Source organism: Haliaeetus leucocephalus, unplaced genomic scaffold (genome assembly GCF_000737465.1).
Source record: "Haliaeetus leucocephalus isolate CR32 unplaced genomic scaffold, Haliaeetus_leucocephalus-4.0 Scaffold83, whole genome shotgun sequence".
In the NCBI taxonomy this organism is placed as follows: domain Eukaryota; kingdom Metazoa; phylum Chordata; class Aves; order Accipitriformes; family Accipitridae; genus Haliaeetus; species Haliaeetus leucocephalus.
The window spans coordinates 92,635-100,833 of NW_010972519.1; positions in this window are offsets into that span (position 1 = coordinate 92,635).

Sequence of the window (8,199 nt, forward strand, 5' to 3'; positions counted from 1 at the left end):
TAACCTCTATGAAAGCAGACAGCATTTCACTGATAATTTCTAGAAATCCCTTGGGATTGCTTGGCTGTTTCTATTTTCTGTATAAAGTATAATTAAAAGAAAAAAATTATAAGTGAAATTTACAGTATGAAATCTTGAACTAATTTCATTGATGTCAGTAGAATTACAGTGGAGATAAATTCAGTTTTGCCACTGTCAAGGAAAGAAGCTGTTAAAGTTATGGATTTATTTTGGTGCACCTTTATTTTTCTGGTAATGAAAGGACACAAAAAGATATTATGTATGGATCCATATATTGTCTTAATAACATATCCAATCGGAAATAAGTATGGTTCACCTTTCGTAATTTATTATTCTCGTCACTAATGTGCTTATTACAAAAGATAGCTGAAGGGTTGCCATTAGGATTTTGTCACCATTTGATGTAAACCAAACTGAAAGTTATTTTTAGATCTCATGTATTCAGTATGTAAAATATATTTTTATATAAAAATGCAGAGATTATGGAAAATCTTTAGAAATATGGTCTTGGCCTTGTTTTTGCATGTTTTTCTATGTTATTGCACAGTTTTTCGGATATGTTACAGTATTTCCAATCAGCCATCAGTAATAGGTTTAGCAGTTGTTTCAACCTCCCTCAAAATTCTTGTTCTCATTTTTATTCCATAGAAGGCAGTTTAGGGATCCATCTGCAAACACTTGCTATTCAAAGCAGTGCTTGCTACCATTAATAGTCCTTGTGAAATCAAAGTAGCAAGTATTCTACCTACTAATGGGAGTCTGGCAGTTTGGAGCTTAGGTTGCAAGTGTTCATTTAATTTTCAGAGGACATTGAGGCAACCCATGTTTTGCACTACAAGTGTATACCATGTTCAGTAACTCCTGCTTTCTATTTCTAACACTGCTTCTGACCATCTGTATCTACTTGAACATGGGCCATACTGTCTCCATGCTTCAGTTTACCTGGATTTAGAATAGAAACAGAAACTGTTGCATGGCATTTGGGAACACAGTGCTTCGTTAGGTAATTTGAGAACTAACTATGCTAGTGACAGAAGTACACTGAGGTCTGCAGTGGGAATGCACCCTTCTGAAGAGTCCATGGAAAGCAAAATTTTCAAAAAGATCTTACCTTACTCTTTATTTTTATGTGGGCATCACGTCTGTAACTCCCACTTACTCTTTCTGTAGCAGCAGTATCTAGTGGTCCTACTCAGGGGCCAATTACACTAAATACTAAAGAAGAGCATCCTGACAACATTAGTATTTGTGCTTCACTTTGTCCATATAACTGTGTTTACATCTTGAGGCTTCTAATTTTAGGTTCCCTATGCAGTCAATAGGGAGCAGGTGGGTTCTTAACTTCTCACAGGTCATTATACAGGGAATCTGTTCTTCTAATTTAAGCAGCTAATTTAGATTTAGCCTAAAACTCAGCTGTGTCCAAAACTGTGCATTGAAGAAACTGAATACAAACAAAACAAAACAAAAGCCTCGGGCATCCAGTTCAAAGTGGTAATTTGGGAAGGAATCATCACTGAAAGGAGCAATGACTCTAAAGGAACCAGAAGACTATATAAAACAGGTATCTATGCTATCTCTTAGTCTAAGTTCCCTACTGTGCTCCACCCTTTTGTTGGTGAGCCAGATGAGAAGGACCTCTCTGCATTTAAGTCTAATCCAAAGTCCAATGTTTCACAATGTTTGCTTTTTCAAAGAATCAGGCACATTTTTTACATTTAAGAAATCACAAACAAGAAATATATGATAATGGAAATGGCAGAGGCATGAAATATCTGTTCTGTTAAAGCAACAGCATGTATTCCAAGTTTAGAGAAAGCAGACATGCTGCCAAGGCATTTGACCACAATCATTTTCATTCTCCATTTAAAATTCTACTATTTATCTTCTCTTCTGCTTTTATCCAATAAAACTCCATTCAGGTTTCTACCTGATAAGACAACACAGACACAATGATTTTTAGTTTACCTGACGAAAGACTAACTACATTAAAAGGCTTTTATTTCACAGTTACAAACTAACATTACTAGAAAATTCCAAGATACAAAGTACAGCATAGAACAGGTTTATCAAACATCATTTTCAAACTGCAGAATTGTTGGATGCTACCCCACACTTAATCTAAACTCAAATTAGGTCTACCAAACTTAACCAATAATAGGAGTGCAACAATCTGAAAATTTTTGTCTGGTACTTTTATGCAAATAAATACACATACCTTCCCCCAAAACATAAAGCTGAAGCAAAAATCTTTGCAAAATATTTTTAAGAGTTCACATTTGTTTCTGTTAGTGAGTGGCTTACAAATGTCTGTAAATTAAAAAGAAAAAAGCAAAAAGCACAGCAGCACAGTGTATGAGAAAAGGATTTTATCACACTTTGTAAAGGGTATCCTATTCCATCACTGCTTCTGTCATCCTAATATGTTTCATATAATGCAACAAATGGGAACTAATTAAAAGAAGTATTAAACAGTAAGTTTTACTGAAATTTATTTTGACACAGGCAGAAAATTAAGGCAGGCAATAAAGTACCACTCTACTTGTGAACCTAAGTTTTATTTTTATTTGCAACCACACAAATCTCATTACAGTGACTTTTTATTCCTCTAATTTTGACTTCAGTTATTTGAACATAGCTCTAAGCCAAATATACTAGGCTACTGGGGAAGCCATACATGGTCAACCTGCTACGACAAGTCTGTACTGCATGGAAAGTTAGTCTATATCTGTGTACTGTTGATAGATATATGCAACAGCAGTTAAACACATGTTCTATGTCCTTTTATCAAACTAGTTTTCCTGAACAAATACCTTCTAAGGGCAAATGTGATAGAAATTTTAACACTTCTTAAACTAGAAATTTCAACACTTCTTATTAAACTAGAGATTAAATTAAAAACACTTTAGCAGAGATCCTTCTGCATGGCAAATGAAAGCGTGCTCTGAAACCCACTTTAAATGTACCATGTTAGAAGAAGTACATATAGAGAAAATTCTGGAGCTAGATACGGAGGAACTTCTATAGCAGCTCTCTGGTTTTGTGCTTACTGAACTACTTCAGTAAGTGAGGATAATCAACCACATACGTACTTACAGGACTGGTGCCATGGCTTATCAAAGTCTCACACACAAGATAATAATTGTCAAACATTGCCAACTCATTATTATTTGAGTGACTGTGATAAAGTTCAAAGACTTTTATCTGGTTGAATCTTTGTTCTTTGTTTGTATAAAGTAATTGACTGCTGCAGATTCAGTAATACAGAATTGAGTTTAAAAGCACCTCTGAATTTTTCTGAAATAATGGAACATAAAGGAAGGACCAACCATGACCTCTCAAAACTAGGAGAAACGGGTGTTATGGGAAAGTCTTAAATACAAAGCTGCCACACATTCTCTTTTTTCTGATTGAAAATGCTGTCTGGTTGACACTCAGAAGACTGTCTTATTTGTCTGGGATATCCTGATGAACAGCAGCATGATCAGAGCCACTGTACAGGGACTACAACCAGGCTGCCATGTGTTAAGAAGACCTAGGACATACCCACAGACCTGCATATGCACAGAAGTTGGTAACTTTTGGGAGACACTGGACTGACTGCACAGACATGACAGCCCGTGTATGCCCAACTGCTCAGGCATCTCCAGGCTTGCATATATTCCCTGCTTTCTGAACTTGAAGGAGGCCGATTCTTCTCCTGCACTTCCTGTGGCTTCATTTGAAATTCCCCATGTATATATTTTTGCCAACCAATTTTACACCTTAGAATTGACAGAATAATAAAAGTTGGAAGAGACTTCCAAGGGTCATCTAGACCAACTTTCTGCTCAAAGCAGAGCTAACTTCAAGTAAGAGCAGGTTATTCACGGCCTTGTCCAGCCACGTTTCGAAAATCTCCAACAGTGAAGACACCACCGTCTCTCTGAACCCTGTTCTAGTGCTCAGCCACTCTCATTGCCACGAATCTATTCCTTATATCCAATTGGAATTTCCCTTGTTGCAACATATCACCATGATCTCTTAGTCTTTCACAAGACATCTTCAAGGAGAGTCTGGCTTCATCTTCTCTACAAACCCCCTTTTAGGTAGTAGGAGACTGCAATTAGATCCCACCTGGTCTTCTCCTTCTCTAGACTAAACAAACACCCAGTCTCTCCTTGCTTGGCATGCGCTGCAGCCCTCAAACACTACAGCGCTCCTCCACTGGACTCTCTCCATTTTGTCAACATCTCTCTGTCGATCAGGACCCCAAACTGCTCACAGTACTTCAGATGCCGTGTCCCAGGTGTTGAATAGAGGGTTATAATCACTTCCCTCAACCTCCTAGCTACTCTCTGGCTAATGCAGGTTTTGTTGCTGTCAGGGCACACTTCTGACTGGTGTTCAGCTCATTGTCCACCAGGACCCTCAAGTCCTTTTCTATAGAGATGCTTTCTAGCCAGCCAGCCCCCAGCTTGTGCTGTTGCCACAGGCTGCTGCATCTCAGATGCAGGACTTTGAGTTTACGTTTGCTAAGTGTCCTGAGATTCCCACCAGCCCTTTTCTGCAGCTTGCCAAGGTCGCCCTGAATGGCTGCCCTGCCTGCCAGCACATTATATGCTTCTCACATTCCAGGAATGAGGTGGCTGAGGATGCACCGTGTCACTTTGCCAGGTCACTGGGTTGGACCCCCACAAATTATCTGTGTAGGGCAGGATATTCCCAACCTATGGTATGTGCACTACTAGTGGTATAAAATCAACTTTCGAAAAGGTAACAGCACCACAGAAGTACAAATCCTGGCACACAGCTAGCATATGCCGGTGCTATGCTTGGGGAAGAGAACCAGTTTGGGAAGTCTTAATCTATCAATTCTTACAGGGCAGTGCATGAAAAGCTGTGTCAGACATTAAAACATCAGCTGTTTATGCTTTAATGTGAACATGCACAGCGTACCAGAAAAGCATCCCAGAAACAAGATAAACTCCCTTGACCATTTGCACTCATAAAGGCAATTAACAGATGTGGACCTTCTTGTCACAATCATTTAACTTAAAGAAAGATGAGCTCCTTCAGATCCAATACAGCAGCTTAAAAAGTTACCTACAACCATTTTCCTACACACTTGTAGTCAAAGTCCTTCAAAGCTGAGTTGTGTTAACATGATCAGTCTTGGTGCAAGTTAGCTTGAAGCTTACCACTAAGTTAGCTTCAGGAGCCTTTGCTAACACTGTGGAAGCAACAGCTGTAATAAACAGCTGGGAATTGTAGCTTCCTGAATTTATTGTGCCCATTCTCTGGGACTTACTTTTCGTTTGACTTGCATAAAGGGAGAAGGGGAAAAGGGAAGGAAAGATGTAACAATTAGCTTGTTTCAAACCAAATTCCTTCAGCCAGTGAAGCAAATTCCTGGAAATATTTATATGTAGATTTATAAGCACATGTCCGCTACTAAGAATACTGACCAACTTCTGAACTCAAGGGAGTTCAACAATCAAAGGACCACTGTAGAGGAAGCTACTGCATAGCAAGTTTCCTCCTGCACTGAAAAGGTTCAGTTACTGCAGCTTGGCAAGTTCATAAACAACATACATGGAGAAATCTTCACTGCTTATGGAGTGAAGCTGGGCAAAGCATGAATGGGTGGAATCCAGAACCAAAACTCCTGTCGTGAGACCGGGCTACTCAGTCTCTGCAATGGCTTTCTGGAATCTGAAAGTCTCTCTTGGGCTGTCTCTTCAGCCCAGAGGCCCTGAAGCTGCTGTTTAGCAACAGCAAAGACGTCCAGAATCACACCACTAACCCACCCCTCTCATGGGTGGCAATTGTTCATTTTCTCTGACAAGTATTTAAACTATTTTTGGGGGTTTTTTTTTTAAAGTTTGGTAAAAAGGTAAGTAAGAAAGGAATTGGGTCAGCATTCAATGAGAGTCTAAAACAATTAGGAAGAACTTCAGACAGTCAAGTTAAAAGGTCAAGCTGTTGAACGTAGCTCTGCAGCTTACAAAATATAAAAAAGCATCAGTAATAACTTACTTAATCGGTCATTCTAAAATGACCAGTGCAAAGGCATTATCTAAAAACCTAATAATTTTAAAAGAATGCTAAAATTAGAGCTAGCTGGGAATTTTTGAATGAAAAATTTTTCATCACACAATACTGATACAGACTGGTTAAAAACAGGACACTAAATATGGATATATTCTCTTAACACTTCAGAAGTATATATTGAGGCATTCCGCAGACACGAAATGGAGCAGACCAGGATGTATACACTTCTGTACACACATTTCTGAAGTCTCATTTCCACAACTAATTGCTTATTTGACAAAACTCAAGCCAATCTAGAGGTTTTTTTTGAGTAAGCTTTCCTTGAATTTTCAAGTGATACCACAACATAGACAAAAAGGGAGTCCAGAAGGTCAGTAGTGCAGCGCTGTAACACCATTAGCTGGTCCAGATCCAAAGATACGGATTTCAGTCTCTCACATCCTAAACAAATACACAGGTAGCAAATATATGGCTGTCTTCTCTTTCTTGGGGGATGAAACAAGGAGCTTTCTTTCCTATAGTCTTTTTGTACATAAAATATTGATTCAAATCTATTCTGTAATGTTCTACTCCTTCTGACAGTTTTCAATCAAATGAGAGCTGATGTTAGGCCACAAGGAGTCTACTTGCACATTTGCCTCCCATCTTGCCTTTCTTGCACAAGCAGATCCCATTTGGGCTGGTTATCCTGAACTCTTCATTGAACACCATTATTATTTTGCAATTTTTCTTCAGGTTGCTGCAACTCAAACCGATTCTAGCTCCCTAAATTTCTTTCTTTTTACTGTAGTGATAGGAAAATCAGTCACAATCTTTTTAGTACAGCCCAGAGATTTGCATTGAACTAAAAAAAAATATATCATGTGATAATAATCTTTTTTTTTTTAATGTGAACCAATAGAATTTACAAACTGCTAGTCTGGGCCTTCTGCAATTCAGCTGAACATATCTAAATTGTTTATACATATTTCACATTTCTGAGGCTTTCTTCCCTACTATACAAACCAGATCAACTGTACGAACCGGGTCGTTCTCCAAAATCTGGAGAGTGTAAGACAGTAGATTCAGAGATTTGCCAACAAATGGTATGTGCATGTACCAACTATTTCCATGCGGGTTCTGAGAAAGGACACTTCTGTAAGAAACTATTTTTTACTGTTAATCAAACCAGAATGTTTCATTCCTTAAAGGAATGAACGCAGCCCGTTCCAAATAGCAAACTCCTGTTATTCTACAATGGCCACTTCAGTTTCCTAGAAATCTGAAGGACTGAATCAACAGAAAACAATACCTGCTGGGGTAATTTTTTCTCCCCAATTTTTCCCATCTCCTCAGTTTTGCATGTGGTATTGTGACTTCTGAACAGATGTAACCTGTAAGTGTGCTATTCACAATATTGTATTTGGCTTTGACAGCTGTTTTATGCAGAAGCAAGCTGTGTGTGCTCTTACTGACAGCACGCATCGCTTTAAAGCGCTTGGCGCTCTGACAGACAAGCTTTTGTGGATTTTTCCGTAGCAATTTAGCATGTTATCATCCCCAGTCATCTGTACTCATGGTCACAACAGGAGCAACTGCACGCTCAGGTCGCAGCCCCTCCAGTTTACAAGGCAGCATCTCGGACTAAACGTGTCACCAGCGGTCATCTTCCCTCATATGCCAGGCTGCAAACTGGAGGAGCAGGGAGACGGCAGCTACGCCGGCACTAGCAACACCCAGCAGACCTTTAGGAGATCACGCAGCTGGGACCGGTGCTGCCTGGCAGCTGCACTGGCCCTTCCTCGCCTATGAGCACAGAGGCTACTCTAAATCCCAAGGGCCGACTGGTGAGGGCTACCAGGGCCTTCCCACCGGGAGGAAAGGCGACTGTAGGAGAGCCGCGGCAGGGGCCGAGCCAGGGCGACAGCCCTCCCTCACCGATCTGACGGGCTCGGGACCCGCCAGGCCGGCCTGCCCGAGCCCGGCTCCCCTTCCCGCCGCTGGCAGCCCCTGCAGATCAACGTACGCTCCCCCCCCGGCCGCCATGTCACCGCCCGTGCCCCCCGCGCCCCTCAGGGTGCCACCTGAGGCGGGAGGGAGGGGCCCGCAGCTGAGGGGGCGGGGCGGGGCGGCCCGGCCCCACCGCGCAGGGGCGGGGCCGGGCAC